The sequence below is a fragment of the Lotus japonicus genome, chromosome 1, assembly GCF_012489685.1.
Source record: "Lotus japonicus ecotype B-129 chromosome 1, LjGifu_v1.2".
In the NCBI taxonomy this organism is placed as follows: domain Eukaryota; kingdom Viridiplantae; phylum Streptophyta; class Magnoliopsida; order Fabales; family Fabaceae; genus Lotus; species Lotus japonicus.
In genome coordinates, this window is record NC_080041.1 from 2,622,816 (window position 1) to 2,629,402 (window position 6,587).

Sequence of the window (6,587 nt, forward strand, 5' to 3'; positions counted from 1 at the left end):
AAGTTTGTGAGTAAAAGGGATTGGTTCTTACCGACCGAGCCAACACGTGTATATTTTGATCTTTGAAACTTGTACATGGATGCCGTAATTTGCGTATGAAACTTTTAGACACTAATTATTCGTCTAAATGAATCTTACATATTGACCAATTAAGCTTGCATAAATGCCAAAGTACATATGTGGGTACCATGTGAGACTTTTGAATGTTGCAATTTGCAGTTACGATCCATTGCATATAGAGCAGTTGGCTCTTTGTCAAAAAGAATTAATTGTGAATAATGTTATTTCTAGAAAGATATATAAGATCATGCATAGCTAGTCATCAAACCACAATTACTATTGTCTCGTGAGAGCTATTGAAATATACAAGTGAGACCAAGCTTGGAACTTTTTGTAAGTAGGTGATAAAAAGTTATAGTAAAAGAAACTCTCATGATTAATCTTTGTGATAATACACTTTAAAGATGATAAAAATGTTCATTATGTTTGGCAAATCTTGATACTGTTATAGTGTTATTTAATATATCAAGTCTGAATGCATTGAAAAACTGGCATTCCCATAGTCGTTTTCACTGACCCATCCTTCTATCAAACAACGTTCTTTGACCTGCATTACCTGCTCCCACATTCTTCGTATACAATTTGTTTTCGGTATCTTCAATTACAATTACATATATATACTTCCAATTCTACCTCTTTTCTTTTTAGTTAAAACATCCAATCCTTGTTTTAGATCATTAATAATTCTGCTCTCTTTACAAGTTCATAGCATCCTGATCAATTTTTTTGTTGCATCGAAAACTTAGCATCCTGATGATCAAACTAATAATTAGTTTGAATTTACTAAATCGTAATTGAATTTTTTTTGTAAATAAGAGTCAAATCTATGGTATATATGCATGAGTTCACGTGAATTAACCACACAAAAAAATATATAAACATATGATTTTAGGTTATAATTATTGTCATTTCAAAAAAAAAGATATAATAATTGTCTTACAAGAAATGCTACCATTATTGATGACATACTATCCCAAATTCTCCAAGTTACAAATACCCAACATTATTGGTGATATAAATAGTAAATACTGTAATATTTCATGATTATGAGAAACTAGACACGCGTGTATATACATGAGACAAAGCTCGTTCTAGGCTTGCAATGGGTGGTGAGCCATCCACAACAGAGCATATGGGAAATATATATTTTTATAGAAATATGTTAGTGGTTAGTAATGGAATTAGGAATAATTAAGCGTCTGTTTGTTTGCAGTTTTTTCAACACAATTTTAGTTTTTAAAAACTAAAAACCTGTTTGATACAATCTGTTTTTGAAAACAGTTCTCATTTTCAGTTTTTAAAACTAAGAAAAAAACAAAACAGCTAAAAGATGTTTTCAGTTTCTGTTTTTAGTTTTCAGATATCAATTTTCTAAATGTTGGAAAACATGTCATTCTAATTGTTTTCTTCTTCTGAAAACTGTTTTAAAAACTAAAACTGCAATCAAACATGTCCTGTATCTTCACACCTCATTTTTGAGGTGTGGAGAGGTGGAAGAAGAGAGAGATAGGAAGAAAAAAGAGAGAAAGTAAAGATGTAATATGTGATTTGATTGATGAAGAAGAGAGAAATAAATAGAAAATGAAGGTGAAAAATTGGTGGAGGTGTGTATTTATCATAAATGTTAGTAAGTTAGTTCATTTACTGGGGTTTGAGGTACCCTGCCTCTTTTACCGTACCCTTTAATCCCTCCAAACCCTTATGGTTATGTTTTACATGTCATTTCAGCTAGCTTATAGCTAATTTAACTAGCTTAAAAGCTCTTTAAAAGTGATTGGTAAATGAACTTATTCCAATAGTTTTAAGCTTATTGAATTTATTCTCTTTTTTATCTTATCATTTTAATAAAATTCTATCATTGCCCTTTTTATATTTATATTTATAAAAACACTAAACTCTAATTATTTTTATAGATTATTTTATCATTGCCCTTTTTATACCGATACTAATTATTTTTATTTTGATGTAAGTACTATTCAATTGTTAATACAAAATTTTCAAAAATATTCTTTTAATTTAGACAAATATAAGCTTACATTAATGAATTAAAATATAAAGTTATTTGTTTTATTTTATTTAAATTATTTAAAATAAAAAACGAAAATAAGTTAAAAATCAATACATAATAAATAATTTGAACTAAATTAAAATGTTTAAAGTGGTAATTATTTTAATATCGTATATGTATTGATTTGTAAATAAAGTAATGTTAAAAAGAATTATAAAAGTATGCCCTTTATGTCATTTTCCCGTTTTAACTTGTTCAACAGTTAAGTTTACCAAACACTTTTTTTTGAATGAGATAGCTTTTCCAGCTATCAGCTTTCAGCTAGCTTATCAGCTAGACATTTCAAGCATAAGCCCCTCGCTCTTACAACTTGAACTAACTCTGCAATTGGAAGGTACTTATATAAGACACTCTGACGCTAATTTGGGAGTAGAGAGATAACTCAAAATTCAAGATCAACATAACGACCGAAATGAATAATACTTACAAGTCAAACAATCAAACATGTATTTACAGAGTCTGGTATGAAGTGTAGTTGAAGCACTTATCCTTAGCGAAGTCATCGTAAGTGACTTCTCCGAGCCAATGGTCACGTTTGGACAGTCTTTGCGTTATTAATTGAGTCAGCTCTATTTTGTTCGGATGAATATTTGGATAAGATGAATTTCGCTTTGGTCATCATGGTCGGCAAGAAGACATCCACTCCGTTGTAAAACTTGTGGGTCGTTCTGGACAAAATTGATCCTTGTGGTATTTGGATCAGCAATAACACTAATTGTTTCTCTTAAAAATATGAAACCGGTCTAAAATCAGTGTTGATACTATCTTATACTTTAGGTGTCTAACTCTACCTAAAAAGTCAGTGTGTAAAAATTGTTTTATCCCTTTATATATAAACTTTAAATTTTAACCAAGTCTCTAATAAATGAATAATTAACCTTTAACAAATTTCTTATAATACTTTGAATTTTTTAATGGAAATTAACTTTTATCTTCCACCTTTCCTCCATTTTGAATTAGAATATGGCTTGAGATTTGAGAACCATGAGGGGACCAAAGTGAAGTGTGGAAGAGTAGTGCGGTTGTTTGGTGGCTAATGGCAAGAAATGGAAGTAGTTGTGTGGATATATAATTATATGCATGCTAGAATACAAACTAAGAGAGGCTCCTTCCACTTCATTCATGGTGGTCTTAGTTTAGCAAGTGGAGTTCCACATTTCACAAGTCACAAAATCATTAACTTAAATCTGAGTGCGGCAAGAGGGATTCTAATCCTAACAAAGTTTTAAATTAAGATTAGGCTTAAAGGGTCCAAAGACCCCTAAGATTACAAAGGGAATCAAATCCAGGACCTAGAAAAATTTTGCATCAAATTGGGTCCCTAGAATTTTTTTTTTAATTCAATTAAGGCCAAAGTGTGCCAGAGCTCAATTTTGTCCTAGTCAGCAATGCCACGTGTCTTTTTAATTTTTTTTAATCAGAAAAAGTATTAAATTTTAGTTTTTAATTCCAACTCATATATTTAAGCAGAAATAAAAAATTAATAAAATCATAAATTTAAATAAAAACCTAATCTAATAATCCCTAACCTAAATAAAAACATAATCTAATAATCACAAATCCCTAATCTTACCTATTCATCTCAAATTGAACCCTATCCATCTCCATCCTCAAATTGTACCCTATGAGAAGAACATAAGGAAGGAACAGAAGGAGAAGAACCAGATCTCTGTCTCCTCTCAGAAACACGCATTTACAATGGACAGAGACTGGAAGAACCAACAAAATCGAGGGAGAAGAAGAAGATGAGGAAGAGGAGAATGTGGGTGATGAAGTGGGTTTCGAGAAAACTCATTCAGTTTCAGCTTCTTCTTCGAGGAGTTCTTCAGCTGGGAGAAGCTCAAAGAGGTGGGTTTTCTTGAAGGATTTTCTCAGGAGTAAAAGTGAAAGAAGGAGCAACAACAAGTTATGGTCCACCATTTCATTCTCCCCCACCAAAAAAAGAGCACAATCAGAGGAGTTGAGGAAGAAGACGTTTTTGCCTTATAGACATGGTTTGCTTGGGTGCTTGGGATTTACTTCCAAGAGTTATGGTGAGGTGAGGTTGAGTTCAGATTTACATGTGGATTGGGGGTGGTAGGGCTCTGGTTGTCTGGGTTTGTTGGGTGGGTGTGGGTGGGGGTGGGGAAGAAGAAGAAGAATGAGTTTTTTTGGAGTTGTTAATTTATTTCTGGTTGGGTTTGATGTTTTTTGTTATTATTAGATTAGGTAATTATTTAGTTAAGGGATTTTATTTAAATTAGGGATTTATTAAGTTTTTTAATTTTTTTCTACTTAAGTAAATGAGTTGGAATTAAAAAAAATAATTTTTTAATTAAAAAATAATTTAAAAAGCCACGTGGTAAAAGTGACTAGGACAAAATTGAGCTGTGGCAACATTTGGCCTTAATTGAATTAAAAAAAAATTCTTAGGGACCCAATTTGATGTAAAATTTTTCTAGGTTCTGGATTTGATTCCCTTTGTAATCTCAGGGGCCTTTGGACCCTTTAAGTCTTAAGATTATGGTAGCTGTTATAATTATATTACCATTTTTTTTTACTATTTGTAATTGTGAATAAATTTGACTGATATGACGGTAATTAGTAATTTGTCATAGTTGATTTTCATTAAGTTTTCACCCTTTTTACCGGGTTTTTTTTTTCATGTCTGGTTGTAACTCTATTGAAGTCGACCACTCTTTCAAGTTTTCCCCGGTTAAAATTTTATATTTATGTCTCTCTTCATACTTATTATATAGGTGAAACCCTTTGCATATTGTTAAATAGAGATAGAGAGACAATATTTCATTTGACATGATGACACTAATTCACCACCAATTGTACATTTGAAAAAAAAAAACACAATAGTACATCATATAAAATTGTCAGAATTCTTAAGAAATAAACATAACAAAACTTCTCATTATACGAGTTGAAGAAAGATCCCAGGGATGTGAAGAAATATGATTGAACCACAGTACTCAAGCTTTGAGACATCTAGGAAGCAGAGACATTTGATTCTTATAACATGTACATTGAACTTAATTCTACCTAAAGTCTCGGACGATTAAAGTTTGTATTAACAGTTAGAAAAGTACTCTAATATGATATTCTGCTCTAACAGTTAATTTCTTGCAGCTAGATCACAACATGTTTTAAGCAACACAAGTATATCATCCTCCGTATCCTAATTGAGCATCCAAATAAGTCTCTTCAAAGCCTTCCTCTACTCTTACCAAGTCTCTTCTTGCTAGCTACTTCAAGTTCCAATTCAAGAGCAAGCAACATTCTCTTTCACCTTTTTCACCTGCTCACCTCTCTTTATATAATTTTCCATGCCTAAATAAAGCATGTTGAATATGGGGTTCAAGCCTGGACAAATCAAATCTAAAGGTCTAAAGCTCCTTCCATAAAATCTACCAACACCATTCATGTCCTTTCAGTTGTTTGCGTTTTCTGGGAACTCAGTGTGTATGGTTGTTTGATGGTTGCAATAAGAATTTGTTGATTGTGTTAGAGTACAATATAAACCATTTATGTGACTCTTACCCAATAATTTAAGCGTTTGAAATAATTAGTTGTTTGACATACTTCTATGATCAAAAGTTCTATAGTTATTGTCGCCCCCAATTTTCTAAATAAAATGTGGAATTTCAGCACACGGTAGGTGAACCTGTGCATTATCAACGCTTCAAGATCAAGTGGACTCTTGCATGAAAGTGCGTGTTAAAATATAATATAAATTATTCATTTGGCCTTTATCCAACAACTTAAACTTTTGGGATAATTAGTTGATTAACCCATGGAGATTATTGGACTCCCTTTATCATCATCTTGTTTTTACATTCCATCCAAAGTACTTTATAAATAGACTCGCATTTGAATTGATTTGACCCTTCTCTACACTCATTTTTTTTTTGAAATTATTTTCGGGCACTTGCACTATGTCAACCAATGATACAATGTCTGCCAACAATCAATCGACATGTGCAGATTGTGCTAGTAAAAAATTACTACAATATGCAAAATTAGAAAAAATTCATTTGACAGCTTACTTAACAACTTAAATTTTTTAAATAATTTGATATTTTACATGATATCAAAACCTATATGACTTAGCAGTTTAGAGTTCGATCCTTGAGTACGATCCTTCTCCCTTCACATTCCAATTAAAAAGTTGAATTTATGCACATGGTAAGCGAGTCTGTGCATCCACGCTTTAAAACCAAAGTGTTCTTACGTATGCGAGCATGTTAGAATATAATATAAAACAATTCATTTAGTTCAAGTAATTAGTTACTTGATACTGAGTAATGTTTCATCCACACCTCTCTTTTGAGGTGGAGAGGTGGAATGGTGAGAGAGATAGGAAGAAAAGAAAAAGTAAGAGAGAGAAAATATGAAATATGATAGATGATAAGATGAGAGAGATAGAAATAAAAAGAGGTGAAAATTGAGTATTTAAAAAATGAGGTGTGTA